The 19,390-nt window shown below is 38.3% G+C and overlaps 1 pseudogene; it reads right to left on the bottom strand.

The window, feature by feature from the left end:
* Nucleotides 1–1,066: 1,066 nt before the first annotated feature.
* LOC138818994 (serine/arginine-rich splicing factor 10-like) lies at nt 1,067–14,710 on the bottom strand (annotated as a pseudogene).
* Between the last annotated feature and the right edge of the window lie 4,680 nt (nt 14,711–19,390).

The following is a 19,390-nucleotide window of genomic DNA, read 5'->3' as shown; positions in this document are numbered from 1 at the left end:
CAGATAATTGATAATTGATAATCAAAAACTAAGAGATGAAGCTCTTGCTTAAAGCGAATCCTTTTTCCAAAATTATTTTAAGTTTCATGGCACCTCAGAATCAGCTGGAATGTGTCTTTCAACTTGCCTCACATTAAATAAACTGAGGTGTGAAGAACAAGTTCCCCCCAAAGAGGCAGGCAGACTTTGATGCAAATGCACGTGCAAAGTGCTCTGAGCATCAAAATTCAGTTATTTTTACACTACACATTACACACACATACACACACAACCTACTTTAAAACTATCTAATGCTTCTAATAGCAGTAAGAAAACTAAGTAATGATATTCTTTAAATTGGAGACTACATTAAAAACGCTTTCTCCTTAAAATTTTTTCTGCTGTTGACAAATTCAAGTCTTAAAGGGAATTTTCTGTTTCAAATTTTAGAAACCAGAAAAAAAAAATTAGAAAACAAAACAGTGAAGACTCCACTTGTTTCGGTGAAAAACTCAAATTTTCCTGAAAATGCTATTTGACCCAGTTGGCATCATTCTCCACAACAATGGGGTAACAAAAGAACTATTCCACACTGCATCATAAATAATCACAGGCCTAGACATTTTCACAAGGTGTAAAGGTCCACCCTGAACCTAAATGTGTCTGAGCAGGAAGTGTTGTAATGTGGCTACAACTTCACTTTTGTATCATTCTATCTTATTAGCAAGCTACATCTCTAGGTTAACAGTTCTACCAAATATTAATATGAAAATGTATTTTAATAAGACAATGTTGCAAATTATGGTCAACCAAATCTTTTCACCAAGACTTCAAGAATAAAAAATGAGAATCTTTCCAAAAATATACAGAGATCCACAAATGGGTAGCTGCCCATAACATTAAACAAACCAGACTCTTAAGAGTGGCTACTCAATACCATATCATTTTAATTATAACCATTGCCTGGTTCAGAGAAAACTAACAAGTGTTTTTATGCATCATTGCAACATTGTATTCCTGATAATTTAAGTACCAAACTATGAATAAATGCGTGATATGTGCCTAGAAAGTATCATGGTTTATACCATCAGTAGCCGCTGGACTTAGGACTAGTCCACGACCTTGATCTAGACCTAGACTATGATCTTGACTAAGATTTGGATCTAGGTGGTTGTTTTTTCTTGATTCCTTTTCTATCTTGAGCCAGACTTACAATGTGTTTTGGAATCTGTTTTAGAGGTGCTTCTAGTTTTGGTGTGAGATGCAGACCTAGAACGAGATTTAGCCTTCATTTCTTTCTTAGGCTGGGACTTGGACCATGATCTTGAATTGGATTTTGAGCTTGAAAAAGATGGATTTCGGTGTTTGAATCTATCATTGTCGGAATGGCTTCTGCTACGCCATGCTCTTCCAGTCGGTTTACTGTTTCTGGGACTGTAAGATCTTCTATAGCTGTAATCAAAAGACCGACTTCTTGATCTCCTCTGCTCATAACTTCGGCTTCTAGAACGTCTGTATCTGTCATAGTCATCCTAACGTGAAGAGCTGTACACATTCCTCCCTTCCTTGGCTTTCATTTGGTTTGGTGTCTTCTGATCTTCCTGTGCAAACTCTGTTTCAATTTGACATCCACAAATCCATTTTCTGTCCAAATTATGGAAAGCATCTTCAGCATCACGAACATCCTCAAATTGAACATAGGCAAATCCTCTTGGACGTCGATCGTAGAAATCAAGTGGAACATACACAGCAACTATAGGGCCATAACGACCATCTTCAGACCTGGTATCGTCCACCACATTTCTGATCAACAGAGATGTGTTCGGGGATGCATGGACATGCAGCGAAGCCTCTGCTGTCCGCGGCTCGGTCCGCAGCTCCGGCGGCGGCGGCTCCCAGGACGCGCACAGCCAGAGGGCTCCTCTCACTTTAATTTAAAACAAAAACACCTTTCTTTTCACCTCGTGTTTCCTCAAGATGACCTCATGGAATACTCTGGGGAACATTGTAAATGTTGTCCTGCTTCCAAGACAGACATTCTTCATGATTAATTGAGGAAAACCAAACCAAACCAAACCAAAAACCCTCTGTGCTTCCTGAAGACATTGGAACCTGCTAATACAGAAGGACCTCTATTTCAGTGCTGTTGTAAGAATTGCAGCACAAAACAAAGGATTCCATGTGATAATTCACTGACAAATGTTTAAACAAATGATCTCAAAAGCATTAATGCACTAGGAAGGTTATGAAGTCATGAAGCAAGGGGAAAATGTTTTCAATTGGAAAGTTTTCAATTTTATCATTTTTAATCAGTAAAGAAGTTTTGGGTTATCTGAAAGAAAAGTTACTGATTTCTTTTCCTTTCTGGGAAGTTTCTTTCTATTTTTCCATCCAGGGTAAGAGCTATCATTTTTTTTTATACCCTCCTTTTGTTTTCTTTTTTCCTGAAATCTGATAACAGATTCTATTGAAAGGATTTTCTTCCATTCCATTTGTTGAAACTGAAGTTGAGAGCCTTCTAAACATTGTAAGGATGCAGTTTGTGTATCAAATAATTTCTTCTGGAATAATCGAATAATTCCATCTGGAACCAGAAAGATTGATTGAGTTCAGACACTGATTTTAGGTGCCTGGTTGGGACCATTAGGGAAGATACTGAAGAGGATGAGTGAGATGAGGCAAAATGAGAAATACCTCAGTGGTCCATGTAGGGAAATACAAGGTAAAAGTATAGGTGACGTGCTCAAACTCTGCAGACATTTCATTCCAGGAAAAATCTCATCTTCTTCTTTTCCACCTGCTCATATTCCCAGGACTCCAGCTCCCCAACACTCACATACAAAGCCTCTCAAGGACTACAATTCCGCTTATCTTGTTTTTTTATACATTCATAAGAGATCTCTTTAAAAAATACTGTATTTTTCACACCTCTTACTGAGAAACCTCTAGTAATAACTTACCAAATAAGACTGACGGCTTGAAAGGTAAAAGGGGAAAGTACAGATTAATGCAGACAGTTTCCAGTAAAACCTAAGTACAGTAAACAAAAAATAAAGACAGAAGATGAGTCCCTCAGGTTTCTGAAAGGTGTGAGTGGCACCCAAATAGACCAATGGTATTAGAAGAGGGAAGGTTGCTTTGAGGAGAATGACAGCTAGAATGAATGAGAAACATTTGTTGTGAGACAGATTCATGGCAAGACTGATATTTGATGAACCCTAAGATATGTATTTTAAATGTTTTTTTTCTTTCATGCATTTGTTTCTAACGCAATTATAAGATTATTTCTTTGTTGCTTTGTATGTCCCTCCCCCACAGCATAACCCCTGCTTTCACTATATTTGATGTCAGTATAACCTGTGGAGGAAATGGGGAAAAACAAGTCGTTTAAGGATATAGTTGAACCGGTTGCAACAATGAGAAGTACAAGTTGTCATGTCAAAAATGAACTTTACAACTTGGGGGGGGGGAGGATTGGGTGGGGGGAAGGGAGGATGGGAAGGGATGGGAAGGGTAAACAAAGGAGGAGGCTACAATGCTTGATAAGAAATGTACTCACTATCTTGCCCATGTAATTGTAACCCCTCTGTACAGTATTTTCACAATAAAAAAAAGACTGATATTTGAAATTGATTTATAAACTACTGGGTCTTACTCCTAATTTAATTCATATTTTTGTTATACAAACAATTGCTTTTTTTTTTTTTTAGAACATTATGATGTCTCTTTGGGATTGCCCAGACAAAATCCGTTGGAATTTCTATTGAAAGGCTAACTGTTGCTAATATAGTCAAGATTTCTGCACAACATTATTCAGCTGAAGTCTTTCATATTAAATTCTAAAACCAGTCAGAATATATTTGAGTGCTGTCCTAGGAAAATCTTATTAAGTAAATATTAAATAATGATGGAAGGCAATGACACATGTGAACTAAGTAAACAGTATGTATCTCACAATGTATAGGTTCAATTTCCTCTTAAGGAAAAAAAGATGCCCTTCATGTCTTCTTGCACTCAACTAGAAATGCTCATTGTCAGTGAAATGAGCTGAGGGGGGAAGCAATTCTTTCTGAAACAGCATCTCCAGCGTGATCCAGGCTGCTCTGACATGATGGGGTGCCTCCAGGGAAACAGACATCTCATTATTAGCAAATTTCCAACCTGTCACTCAGTTTTCCCATCTTTATCCCATTTCTATGAGTTTTGGTTTAAGGATGAAACAGTACCTGTTTTATTTTTTTCTTCTTCTCTGTATCTGTCCCCGTCCAAATCCCAGCTCTCAATTTTCTTGGACAAGATTTGAGCTAGACCTCCTTTCCTCACTGGATAAACCCTGCTGGATTCTTTATTAGCTTAACTTAGTTTCTCTCTTTCTTTCTTGAGGATGGCTGTTTATACACTGTGCTTTAGGTACAGGCAAGAAAAACTAAAAGTAGTATAGAAAAGAAGTTGAAAGCTTTCTTGCTCCATTTATTGTAAGAATCTCCCTACTACATTTTTGGGTATTTGGGTGATTCTTTGGTCAGATTTTTTTTTTGCCAAATAACATCATTTTCGTATTCTGCAACAATTCAAGAAATCAACTCGGCAGTATTTAAACAAATAAGCATCTTTATTCTTTTTAGCCCATGAGTTTCATAACTACATAAATAGTATTAACCTTTTTTTGGATAAAGAGAAAGAAGTAATTAGAGATATTCTTAGGGTTATCTAGGTTGCATAAAGAGATATTCGGGTGCTGGGAAGACTTGAAAATCTATATTAGAGTGGTATCTTGGGTTTCTTTAACTTACTCAGGAGCATATAGATCTTGTGTTCCCTTTGCTGTTGATTTGATGGTCATTCTTTAGATTTGTTGTTTGAGTTGGACTCAGAACATTTATTTTAAGCCCTGATCTGATGTCATAAATCTCACATCTTTACTACACTGTATCCCTTGTCTCTTTCCTGCTTACATTTGATTTAAGAAATACCTTTGTCAGGTTGTAATAAATGTGAGCCTTGCCTAGAAATGATGTGTCCTTCTGATGATGGATCTTTTATATCTCTGGCAGTAGTGGGACTAAGAATTGGAGTGCAAACTAGAATAAGGTGTACATGGAGAACAGAGAAGCATCTCAGCAGTCACTGCAAGGTCAAACTGGAAAAAAATGTAGAGGCAAAAAAAGTCAGTAATAATCTTGCTCCTCCTCCTCCTCCTCCACCACCACCACCACCACCTCCTCCTCCTCCTCCTCCTCTTCCTCCTCCTCCTCCTCCTCCTCTTATTATTTTATTTTATTTTTTTAATATTAATATTTTATTATCTTCAAGAAGTTGTACAAAGGAGTTGCCATTTGACAAAGCAATTTTTCACGATAGTGCATCTTGATAAATGCCACCCCTTTAAGCATTCTCACCCATCTCTGACCTCACCTTCCTCCTTTTATTTTCCTCCTTCTTATTTTAGCTTCACGAGCTTAGGATTTTCCTCAGGACACAATTTTTGTACCTGGTCCTCTACCATTTGAGCCACACCTCTACTTCTGGCTTTTTACTCATTAACTGGAGATATAAGTCTCTGAAGTTTGTCTGCCTGGGTTGGTTTCAAACCTCAAACTTCAGAGCTTAGCCTCCTGAGTGGCTAGGATTATAGTCACCAGCCACTAGTGTCCAGCTCATACTGCATATTTTAAATATAGAATTTTCTTTTTTTCTCTTTTGAAAGAATGGGAATAAGAATACACCATGAAATTAGAATGCTATTTTCTTTGCAACTGAGTTTTTCAATGATAGCCTCACCATGATCTCATAATATATCAACACACAAACTTCACCTTCAGTTTCATAAAGGTGGCCTAAAAATCACTTAACTATTATCATTACCAACCCAAACTAGTTGATACCTGAGCTCCTCACATTAAACTCTAGGCACTTGTAGGTGGTTCCTACAATATCAACCACTGTATCTATGCATCAATGTGGCATCCAACAAATGGGAGTTTCAGCTCTGTAAGGACCAGTTCTCAAGGGATAGAATAAAAAGCAAATAAAGAATATAGGGCTGGGTGTCAGGCACATCATACCTATCCCGAATTTGCCACCGGTTGACTGGTTTCAATCTTACTAGGTCTATAAAATAATTTTGATGGCTTTAAAAGCTTTCTTTCCAGTTCTAAATTTCTTTAAGGCTTGAATGAGATTTCATAGAGCTTGTCTATAAGCTAAACAATACTTGTATTCTGGAAAAGCATGGATAAATCATAAACATCTATTTTGGAGGAGAATACTTGGTGGGTTTTGCTTTCTAGATGCACAGTAAAGTCATGGTGCAGTTCCTGGTGGAGATAACACACATTTGAAATGTCAGCCACTACCTTGTCACAAACCACAAACATCTGTGACATTCTGGTTGCTTGCTAACTTTGCAGCCTTCAGGGAGTTTTCTTTCCATGAGAGAGAGTGAGAGAGGGGGGGAGGGAGGAGGGAGAGGGAGAGAGAGAAGGAGAGGGAGAGGAAGAGGTGAACAATGTAGTTACAAAAGGATACTCCATGCTAGTGCTCCTTACCAAGAAACAACTGAACAGAGTAAAGTCATCTCTGGACTAAATTACAATATGAAAACACTTTTGTGACTTTATTGTGTCTATACAATTGAGTGAGAAACAAAATCAATGTCATGTAGGAGGTATGTTTTCAGGCTCTGCTGGTCTATAGAAAGTTAAAAGGAAAAAGAAATAAATCCTTATTGCTTACTGGTTACTTATACACAATGTGATGAAGAAATGAACACTTAATACCTCTTTGTAATAGCATGTGATTTGTAAGTTACTGACCACATTCCTTTCCTGTCTCCTGTCTCCCAGAATGTGTTGTATCTTTACTATTTAGTGAGTTCTTGACCAGCAGAGCTGTCAGGAAGACACCTAAATGATCTCTGCAGGTGTGAGTAAGGAAAAATGTAACAATTCAGTACTAAACAATTAAAATAACCAGAAGACCACCTCTAAAGGAGGTAATACTAAATAGTCATGTTGACATACCAAATACTAAATAGCTCTGTTGAGATGATATATTTTTATAGAACTCTGCCTGCAACCATCTTTAGTTACTTGCTACTTGTTACTAGTTACTTTAGTTATATCTTTAGTACTCTGGGATTGATGTTAAAATAAAGAGTGAAGAACCCCATACAAGCAAGGTTTCACAGTCCATCTATTTATTATTTCCTGGGCTGACAGGTTAAGAAGCTGATAGCTTGCCTTCACTTCGGTGAGATGAAATTTGGGTAAATGTATAAGAGCAAGCAGATACGTTGGAGGGTTATTTTGACCTTTTGGTCTGCCCAGGGATCAGGTCATGTGTATTTCATTTGCTCATGACACTTAGCAGACTTCTAGTCTCAGTAAAGGAAGACAAGTTGACACACACATATTTGGTTCAAGGACAGTGGATTCGAAAGTGTATATGTAGGCTATGCAGAGACCATACTCTTAGTTTAACTTGAGTTTATGAAATACTGGCAATGAAACCTAACCACTAATAAAAGTACAAAAAATATCAATTCTATTGATTAAAGTATCTGCTAGACATAAGGTCTCATTGCTTCAGGTCCTTTGCATTGTAGCATAAAGGTATCAAGGGTATGATTGATGACTGGGTGTGGTGGCTCATGCCCATAATCTCATCTCTTAGGAGGAAAGTTGAGGGTAGAATTTTCAGTTCATGACTAATTTGGGCTATGTGTAGGGTTCTGCTTCAAAAAGAGAAAGAGAGCCAAATGCTGGTGGCTTATGCCTATAATCCTAGCTACTCATGAGGCTGAGATCTAAAGACTATGGTTTGAAGCCATCCTGGGAAGGAAAGTCCTTGAGATTCTTCTCTCCAATTAGCTACACACAAAAAAGCCAGAAGTGGAGCTGTGGCTCAAGTGGTAGAGTACTAGCTGTGAGCAAAAAAGCTCAGGGACAGCATCTAGGCACTGAGTTCAAGCTCCAGGATCTATACACAAAAATATAAAATAAAATAAAAATAAAGAAAAGGAGGACATGGTTGCATCTCATTGCAATCATTGCATCTCATTGCATATTCACTAACATGATCAAATTAGAGTACAACTGAGATAGCAGGAAAGCAGGAGAGATGTACAAAGGTACCACATCCATGGATCAGTTTCATTGCCTTTGGCTAGAGACCTTCTGGAACCAAAACCAGAAAGGAGGAAATAGACTATCCCATGAAGGCTCAATAAAGACACTACAGGAATTTGAGAGGGGGTAAAGTCACAGAAAGGCTGTTTGTTTAACTTAGACTAAGCTCAGATTTTTATCTTAAACTATTGTGACTGCATTAGCAGGGTACAGACAACCTTTATGTAATGACCTTTTTTTTTTGAGCTGTTTCTTCTATGATGCTATAATCTTACCGCTCTTTTTATAGTAAGGTAACAAAATAGTTTTAATGAAACCAATAAAAAATGATTCCTTCTGCAAAAGACTGGTAATCTTCAGCTTGCAATATGAGGCCCTGCAGTTCTGGGTCACTGATGAAGGGAATTAATTGGTGTTATCTTAGAAGCATGGGAGGGATTTCCTCAGTATTCTATGTGAGTGAAAGAAGATTATTAAGAACCTTGAACAAAAATAGCAATATAATTAAAAAATAATGTAAATGCTCTGCAGTTCAAACTCAGCCTCTGTTATTGTCCATGTGGAGGATCTTGACAAGAGGAATGTCAAAGATTTTGTTTTTTAAAAACTCTCATGTTAATGTTTAAATTAAGCACCGATTATTTTCGTAGAACTAGCACAGCTCTGAAATGATGAAAGTTACACTATTTTGCTTGCTTCTTCCCTAAACACTTTTTTTTTCTCAAAATCTGGTAGATCTACATTGTATTACTGGTAGCAAGCATTTACCTATCAGTGGCTTGTAGGGATCTCAGGAGCAATTTGAAAGGACACCAGACCTCCATGTATATCCTAGGCTTCTGTGAATCACCATGTATCTACTATTCTTTGAATGTAATGAGGACCTTGGTTCAAGTTTAATTTACAAATCTCATAAACCTTATTAATTCCAATATTAGAATAACTTCTTTATCTCCTCTCAGTTGTTTCTGTTACCAGTAACTCAAGTAACAAAGGAGACTGGAGGAGGTGATTCTGATGCCTGCTCAGACTATGAGTCTTGCCTTTATTCCATTACTGTTAGATTCAATACTCTACCTTTTTTCCTATTTTTTTTTAGCTGAGTAATAAAATGTGTAAACTAGGTTCATAAATCTGTAGCATACTACCTAATAACTTTTTATACATGTATACTCCTGGGAAATCTATACACAGATTAACTATAGAATATTTCCAGATCTTTCCGTGCCCCCTGCCAACTAGTACTACTGTACAGATACAGATTGACCTCACTATGGCCATCTTGTTGTAATTGCTGTTTTGTCCTTCACTTGACCTTTGCAAGCATCATTAAGACTATTAACTGATGTTGACATGTTAATAATTTGGGGGAAGCATGTATACATCCTGGTTGGTAAGGCCCATTTTATCTAGCTCATCAGACAAATACCTTCTTTCTACCTCTATGGCTTATAGTTGTGGAAGTTTCAGTTTGTGGTCAGTTGGCTGTACTTCTTTTGGGCCTGTAGTAGGGTAGTAAATCATGGTAGACACATGGTAGCAAAACTGTTCACCTCATGGCCTGGGCATAAGAAGAGGAGGAACCTAGGGGCCCATTATCCCTTTGTGTAGCTTGCCTCCATCAATCAGAAAATTTCTCACTAGGTACCACTTAAAGTTTCCATCACCTACTTAAAATGTTAGGTTAAGGACTAAGCTTCCATCACATGGGCTTTTGGAGATTTTCTAGCTTCAAATTCTATTGCACACTCTGTGATCTTGGATTTTTATGCCAAGTTCTTTGGTATCACAGCACCTGTCATCTGTTCTCATGCACTACGTTTTCTTGAAATGTCTGTCTAGGAACTAACCATCATCATTTAATCCCTTTACATACACTCTTAACGTTCACGTCTGGCTTCTCTCAACTGCATGTCATCTAAGATTTATCTAAGTCATTTCATTTACTGTTGATTTAATATTTTCCTGGTGCCATAATATCTTTCACTGTTTTATGTTGCTGGCATATATTTTTGTTCATTTATTCTTCAGTTGAGGTATATTTGGTTTCTCTCAGGTTTTTTTTGCTCTTGTAAAAGACCATCTAGCTCTAAACATCTATCTATTATGTAACTATCTATGCATGTATCTATATATAAACATTCATGTACCTGCAGAAATGGAGGGATAAATGCTGAACAAATGCAGCAGTGGTACTCACTAGACACGATGTTGAAAATGAACTATATACTATATATCTGTGGGTGGGGATGGGTTGGGGAAAACTGGGAGTGAGAGAAGAGGTGACATTATGCAAAAAGAAATGTACTCTTTTCCTGACTTTTGTAACTGTAATCTCTTTGCACATCACCTTTATAAAATTAAAAATAAAAAATCATGTATCTCATGCATATAACATTCAAGTATTTTGAGTGTACAACTAAGTCTGGGATTTCTAGGTCATATTATGCTAGGTATATTATGCAGCTAGGCCAAGAGAGGAGCTCCTACTCTAAATTCTAAGCTCCAACTGACATGAGTACAATCCTTTTATTGGGTATACCACAGGTGGTTTGAGTTTTGGTTTATCCCAATGGTTATAGTTTCTCAAAAATTACTTGTAAGCTGGTTCTGGCAATACTAGCTTGAGCTAGTTCTGATAGTGGCAGTTTTCCGAACTAGTCTTCCTTTTGTTGCTTTCTAGTATGTATGTGTATGTACTAGCAAATATTCTTTCAGTGAATTATGAGGGGCAGCACATACAGAATAATTTGAACACCCTGCTGTTAAGGTCTGGAGCCTGCCTAGTTTTGAGAACCATCCTCCAAGCAGCTCCTGGAAAACTCTGATAACAGAGGGCCCCCTGTTCAAACCACATTTCCTCAGGGGAATCTTGGGGGTCAAAACAGGTTTTTTTTAACTTAGGAAATTTTTTAGTTACATCATGAAAACCAAGTTTAAACCAAAGTTCAAATACAGAGATCTATTTCTCCATCAATCTTAAACCCCTGAGCATCTTGCACAGGGTATATAGTGAAAAGAGAACAAAGAAAAAAAATTCTTCTTTGGACTGTACTATAAACATTATAAAACATAATTTTTAACTTCAGAGAGAGTACCATTGTTTGTTATGTTGACAAAAGGTGATCTTTACAGGAATTGTATATATACAGTCTAGACATCCATCCTACAGGTTTTATACACAGTCCAGCCACATCAGCCATCACCAATACTCGATTCCAGAAGGCCATCCTCAGCTTCTGCCAAGTGTGGATTGGTCATCCCAGGAGTGACTAAAGCAGGGCTGTTGTCTTACTCTCACTTTGCATTGCATATGCCACTAAGCCTTTCTGATTACAATGAGGAACACAGGGACACAGGGACACAGTTCTGCTTGGTGTCCTTTCCAGTCTTTTATTCAAGGTGGCCTACAGCTTAGAGAACAGAAATAGTATACAGCAACAATTAACATTTGAGTGTTAATTAGTTAAAAAGGTAACCATCTGAAAAACTCTGACAAAAACGGACACATAAAATGAACTTTGGCTTAGTTTTACGTCACATTTTTTCTTCAGTGCATTGACTTTGACCTTAGGAAAAAAGTCTTTAGATCAGTGTGCAGGCATTCTTATACCATCTGCTACCTTCCTGAACACCCTGAGACCCTGAGGTCTCTCTAAATTTTTCCCCTTTGGAACAGACATTTAAGACAATTTTCACTCTCCAAATTCTTTCTTATCTATAGGAAACCACTTCTCATTTCTTCAAGTCCCTTTGCAAAGCCTTTTTCTTTGGTCTGTTGAGCCTGGTAACTATACCATTGACTGATGTGAGCACACACAAGAGTTGGGAATCTAACAATCTATTAATAATATTCTAGCAAAGATTCCAGTTTAATCCTTCCCTGCTCCATCTCATAATACTGGGTTAACAAAGAGACTTTGATCAGGGAGCCTCCACCAATCCCCCTTCTGATGTTGAATAGGCTAGCTGGACCGGCATTTACATCATCTCCATTGACCTCATGTTTCTGGAGAACAGTTACAGTTACAGGGCTCCACTGGAACAATACTGAGAAAATGAACTATCAGAACACCTGGAGCCAACTCTGGCCACTTCTGAAGCTGCTTGGGAAGAACTTAACAGAAGAAAAGGCCAACCAGTCAGAAAACCATCTTCAAAGACCATTAATTCCCCCTATTAAAACCAAAGCCAGACTCTAACCACTCAAACTGGAAAGGCAGAAGAGAAATGAATTGAGATGGTTTAAGCACTATCTTCCTGTAGTATCATCTATGTGGTCTCTTTCTCTGCTATGTTGCTTTAACAAATTTCCCAAGTCACCAGTCTTGTGAAGTCCAGTCCTATTTGCTAAGCCTGAGCCTACTATGCAGGCCTGAGGTACCAGTCCACAGCCTTGGGGTCTGGTTCCACTGGCTGAGGTGAGGCTGATGGTGGCAGGCTTTCAGCCAATGGCCCAGGCATCCCTACCAGCTGTGAAGCACAGTTGCTTCTTCTTCAGGGTCACTCTGATAAATGAGCTTCTTTTCCTTCTGAGGCCCAGATTTTTTTTTTTATAACACTGTATACAGGGCTTGTGAGTTTATGCAGAACTGACCCAAGATGGCATGCCCAAGGCAACTGATAGCCAGGAGTCCAAGTCCTGGTTGACCAGGCTCATCTGTCACCAGACAGTAGACTTTCCTAATAGTGGGGACATGGAGGGTGCCTTCTGGGGACCAATCCATACCAAAAGGCAGCCCAAGGCAGCCATTCAATAGACCAGGGGGTCCGAAGATGCCTGCGGAGTCATCTTGCTTTTGCAATCACTAAAATAGCCCTTTTAAAAATTATTGTTTTTATTGTGAAAATACTGTACAGAGGGGTTACAATTACATGGGCAAGATAATGAGTACATTTCTTATCAAGCATTGTAGCCTCCTCCTTTGTTTCCCCTTCCCATCCCTTCCCTCCAAAGTTGTAAAGTTTGTTTTCGACATAACGTCTTGTACATCTCATTGGTGCAATGGGTCCACCTGTATCCCTATTTAAACAATTTGTTTTTTTCCCTTCCCCTCCACAAATTATACCGACTTCAAATATAGTGAAAACAGGGGTTATACCGTGGGGGAGGGGCATACAAAGCAACAAAGAAATCATCTTATAAATTTGTTAGAAACAATGACATGAAAGACAAAAAAAACATCTGAATACATATCTTAAGGTTCATTTCCCTAACATCACCTTATCTGACCTTTTCTGCTTGACTCAGACATATACTAGTTATTGCAAATAAGGGAAACCATGGGACTTATGTTTCTTTGGGCCTGGCTCAACCTCCCTAGCCATAAAAAAATGCAAATCAAAGCAACAAAGAGATACCATCTCACCCCAGTTAGAATGGCTATAATCAAGAATTCTAATAACAACAGATGCTGGAGGGGTTGTGGACAGAAGGGAACCTTACTGCATTGTTGGTGGGAGTGTAAACTTGTTCAACCACTTTGGAAAACAGTATGGAGGTTCCTCAAAAGACTCCATATAGAGCTCCCCTATGACCCAACAATCCCCCTTTGGGGCATTTACCCAAATGCTTACAAACAAGACCACACTAAAGCTACCAGCACAACTATGTTTATTGCAGCATTATTTATCATAGCTAAGATATGGAACCAACCCAGATGCCCCTCAGTAGATGAATGGATCAAGAAAATGTGGTATATATACACAATGGAATTCTATGCCTCCATCAGAAAGAATGACATTCCCCATTTGTTAGGAAATGGAAAGACTTGGAAAAAATTATATTAAGTGAAGTAAGCCAGGCCCTTTTTAAAATTATTAAGAGTGAGCTGAGTCAGCCAGGTGAGCCTTGAGCCTCAGCCTGAATGCCTGGTCTAGTGGGTGATGGGATTACATGCAAGGTCACCACACCTGCTTCTACTTACAATCTATGATTGTTGGTTTTGAATGACTCCCACCTAGGTTCTTCCCCATTTTAGTGTCAGAAAAGATATATTCACCTGTTTCATTCTCCTGGCCATGTCCCTCACAGGAGCTTAGGTGCTTCTTGGCTGAAAAGTGTTATGACATGAATCACCATTATGGCATATGAAGTCTCCATGGAACTGCAGGTTAGGGCTTACTTGGACTCTGTGCTTTTGGCCTGGGAGCCACAAGTAGTTTCACAGAAACATATTCATGAAAGAGGCTAAAACTATCCCTGCCCACACTTTGGGAATTCCCTAACCTGGTGGCTGTTTGTAAAGAGAAGTCCTGAACTGATGAGTTCTAAAAGATGGATCTAACTTGGCGGCTGTGGTTAGAAAGGGCCATGGGAGTTGACTAGTTTCCCTTCTGTCCTATTGGACGGGACAGTTGGATTAGTTGGTTGGGTCAGAGAAACCTGATTCAGAAGCAGAGGTGCAGAGTTGGTTCTCTCGCCACTGAATCTGAGTGAGTATCATCTTTTGGTGTTGCAGGCTTCCAGGAGAAAGAGGACCCAAAGAGCAATCAAAGCTAGCCCCGCCTTGTTCAAACGTAGGAATGTCGCTTGCTCCTAGATGAGCAGGGGCCTGCACGCGGGGCTCAAGGGGCCAGGACTGTTCTTGGTTCCTGGACATATCACCAAAATGTTGCAGGAAAATGATGGGAAGGCTCCAAACACCACTCAGAAAGTTGGAGAACTTAGGGTTATTATGCTGCCAGGCCCAGAGGAGTGCCTACTCCAAACTCTGAGCTCTGACTGATAGGATATAAGTCTTTTATTGGGTAGAACACAGATGTATTGGGTTTTGATTTACCCTAATGGTTATAGTTTCTTGAAAATTACTTTCAAGCTAGTTCTGGCAGTATAGCTTGAGCTGGTTCTGATAGTGGGAGGTTTTCCTTATCAATAGGAGAGATGTGGGTTCAGTTGACTTGTTTCCAACAGCAAAATGTCTTATTCTTTTAATTGCTAGAATTATAATGAAATACATTTTTCCCTCCCAAATTGTAGCACGAGTCCTTTTCATCACAAGTTGCCAAGAATACGGAAGGGCAGCATCTATTTCATAAAGATATTTGAATCCTGACAAATTGAAGTAAAATAGTACTTCAATGGAAGGCATTAAAAATGTTGGCAAGATTGATCTAAAACACTAATTGTTCTTCTAACAGTCTTCAGATGACTCAGAGTATAATTCTATTTTCATCTCTTTTGGTGAAGTGGGCATTGCTCTCGGCTTCTCATTTTGTAGGATTTTCTTTTAACGAATATGTGTATTAGTTGTTCGCATTAATAGGATACAGTGTGGTATTTCTCCCTTTGCCTTCAATATGTTGATCAAATCAGGGCTAGTAGAATTTCTCATCATTTCTTCATATTTAGAGACTTTGAGCCCCTTTTCTACATTTTTATAAAATGCAAAATAGGTTATTGTGTGATATAGCCATCTCATTGCGCTGTGGACCATCAGAACTCTTCTTTCTTTTTAACTATATCTTGAAATTTATTATCCACCTTTAACCTTCCTTCCTTATCTTTCCCAGGCTCTAATAATTGCTAGTCTACAGTCAGGCCAATTAGTTTTAGCTTCCACATATGAAAGAGAAAATATAGGCTTTTGTCTACCTCTGGCTTATTTCATTTCATGTCCTTCAGTTCCTATTTCTTCTAGTTAAATAATATTTCATTTTGTATATGCTTTTTTTTTTTTTTTTTGGGTCCGGTCGTGGGGCCTGAACTCTGGGCCTGGGCGCTGTCCCTCAGCTCTTCAGCTCAAGGCTAGCGCTCTACCACTTGAGCCACAGCGCCACTTCCGGCTTTTTTCTTTTTGCTTATGTGGTGCTGAGGAATCGAACCCAGGGCCTCAAGCATGCAAGGCAAGTGCTCTACCACTGAGTCACCTTCCCAGCCCCTATGCTTATGTTTTTTAATCTACTAATAACCCTTCTTCGCTATTAGGAATAGTGCCATAATAATTATGGTATGTAAGTACCTCACTTTATGCTGATTTCATTTCCTTTGAATTTTACCCAGGAGTGAGCTTGCTGGATCATCTGAGATCTCTTTTTAGATTTTTGAGGAACCTCTATACTGTTCTCTAAAATGGTTGTCCTAATTTACATTCTGACCAACAGTGTTTATAAGTTCCTTTTGCTCCACCTCTTGACTAGCATGCAATTGTAGTCTTCCTGAGACTACCCATTCTAATTGTGATGAGATAATCTCTGAGTTTTGATTTGCATTTCCCTCATATCTAAGGATGCTGACCACTTTTCCCCATATATTTCTCATCCATTTACATTTCTTTCTTGTTCTTATTTATTTATTGCTGGTATCAGGTTTTGAACTCAGAACTGTGTGCTCAGTTCACAGATACTCTATCTTCAAATGGAGTCATGTACCCAAACCTTTTTGCTTTTGTCATTTATAAAATTTTATTATAAAGGTGATTTACAGAGAGGTTAGAGTTACATATGTCAGATGTTGAACGTATTTCTTATTGAACAGTGTTACTCCTCCCTCATTTTCTCCTAGTTTTTTCCCACTCAACTCCCCTTTTGATTGATTGATTGATTTACTTACTTATTTATTTAATCGTGGGGCTTGAACTCTGGGCCTGGGCACTGTCCCTTAGCTCTTCAGCTCTAGCTCAAGGCTAGTGCTCTGCCACTTGAGCCATGGCACCACTTCTGGTTTTCTGGAGATTAAGAGTCTCATGGATGTTCCTGCCTGGGCTGGCTTTGAACCATGATCATCAGATCTCATCCTCCTGAGTACTTAGGATTACAGGTGTGAGCCACCGATGCCCGGCCCCTTTTGTTATTTTTAATTTTCTTTTAAATTTTAAAATTTTATTGAAAAGGTGACGTATAGAGAGTTACGGTAACATAAGTCAGGTAATGTGTATATTCTCCCTCCCTTCTTCTCTCCCAGGTTTCCCTAACTCCTCAAGTTGTATAGTTCAATTCCAACATAGTGTCTAGTGGGTTTCATGGCTGTCCACCCATTTCTGTGCTTCCCTTCCCCTCCCCAGATCAGATAAACTTATATACAAGACAAAGGGCACAGAAATTTAAAAAAAGTAATGGAAACTTTTTGTTATTTTTTAAAAAGGTTCTTCTATTATGCCTTGAGATTGTCCTATTTACATTTCTAATACAGCCAGGATGACAGGCATTTGTGACCATGCTCAGCTTTTAATTAATTGAGATGGAATCTAAAGACTGTTTTTTTGTCTGTGCTGGTCTTTAATCATGATCCTCCTAATCTCTACCTCCCAAGTAACTAAGATTACAGTTCTTCCAGTTCATTTGTATTTCTTTCCTTGAGAAATACCTAAGGAGAACTTTTCCTGTTTTTAGTTATATTACTTAGTTGGATTTTAGTTTCTTATGTAATCTGATATTAACCTTTAGTCAGAAGCTTTAGGCAAATATTTTCTCCCATTTTGTAGGTTGTGTCTTCACTTGACTCATTATTTTCTTTTTGCTTCAGTGCCACTTTAAATCAAAACATTTGACTTTTAAAGTACTATTCTTAGGATCAGCAGTACCGGAAACCTATTCCAGTCTGTGAACATGATTTTTATTTGATAAATGCCTATAGAAAAAGAGATCCATTTTCTTGATGAAATCCCTAGTAGCAACATATTCTGTTCTCAAAAGGATATATTACCTTTCCCCATGAATGGCTATGCTACTGTGTTTACAACCCCTGGCTTTGTCCTAAGACCTTCTGCAGTTTCTTAACATTTCTCTGTCCATTTATCATCAAGGTAGAATATAGTTCATTGCAATAAGCCCTGGCCCAGAAGTCATTCCTCTCATGAGTTGTTCTTTTATTGGCTGTGGTTTCTTATTCTAATTAAAGGATGAGAGTTTTCTAGTAATGTTAGTCAGCACTGCAGTCAGTCCCTCTCCCGCCTTTTAAAAACTGTTAGTTGTATGTATACTGATATTACTTAATCTTTTCCTTGTCTTCTGAACTAAGACAGCAGTTCTTTCCTAAAATGAAGAAAGCCTCAGTAATTCCAGCATTTCTTCTCACTGGGAATTTTGACATTCCTTTTTGTTTTTCTAGAAGTGTTGTTGGCAAGTTATATGCAGCTAATTTTTCTAAAATGGAAAACACTGTTTTTATAGAGAAAAAAATAGAATGGAACATGACATATATCTTAAAAGATTCCAATGATGTCATAGTTTATTTCATTAAAATTATTGTTGATATTTTGGCTTTTATCTATAGTTAACATTTTATATAATCTGATAGGGAATATTATGAAATACCTTTAAGCAATTCAAGGTTATTTTCTATGTTCTTAAAAAAATGTCTTCCCTTTTTTTTTTTATCCTTGGCATAACAGTGAAATACAGGTCTTGCCTGATAGTTGGTCAGATGACTGTGACTTTGACATCTATATAAAAATTTGAACAAATCCCCTCATTCCAGATCTGCAGTTGTAAATTCAGGAATGTACATTAGCTTGGTTGGAAAGGCTACTAGGAATCCTCTCCATGCCAAATCTTTGTGGTCATGTTACCCATTGCATGACCATACATCTATACATCAATAATATGTACGAGGATCAGATGAGATCGTCTTTGGAATATGCGCAAACTAAACTACAAGCCAGGCTACTCTAGTTTTACATGTCCATAAGTTTTACTGTCTATAGCTTTGGCCTTCAAGTAAGACTGCTGAGCTTCCATAAACTGGTATGAGTATAGACCTAAAAGCTAATTATCTGCCTAACACATTCCTGGTTTTCTGCACAAGCTGGATAGCTAAATGCTCCTGGGAATTTGAATTCATCTATATTCTCAGGGATTTAGACTTGTTAGTCTAAATCAATGTGGTGATTTCATTTCTTCTCCAGTAACTCAACTTCACATAAAAGGCAGTACCGCAGGGTTTTGAAACTAGAAGAACACTGAATGTGTGCTACTTAGCTTTCCATAGTGGTGCCCAAATTACTTGAGAGGAAAACTTAAAGGGAGAAATAATTTAATTTCAGCTCATAGTTTCAGAGGCTTCAGTCTGTCATGTCAGGTAGGGAGAGGCAAAACAGAACAGTTTTTATAATGGCAGCCAGGAAGTAAAGAGAAAGAACGTGTTAGTGGGCTTTTTCCTCTTTTATTTCATCTGAGCCCCTAGCCTACACTATGGTGCTATCTACTTTCCCAGTGTAGCTTCCCGGACTTAGTTAATCTTCTCTGGAAATGCCCTCACAGACGGACCTAGATGTGTGCTTTATCAGGCTGATAGGTGCCTCTAAATCTAGTTAAGTGGGCAATCAAGATTAGCTAGTACAGAA

This window comes from Dipodomys merriami, unplaced genomic scaffold, assembly GCF_024711535.1.
Source record: "Dipodomys merriami isolate MVZ:Mamm:240054 unplaced genomic scaffold, mDipMer1.0.p SCAF_8, whole genome shotgun sequence".
Lineage (NCBI taxonomy): Eukaryota > Metazoa > Chordata > Mammalia > Rodentia > Heteromyidae > Dipodomys > Dipodomys merriami.
Note: the sequence above shows the minus strand (reverse complement) of the source record. Positions and strands in the feature narration are given on the sequence as shown.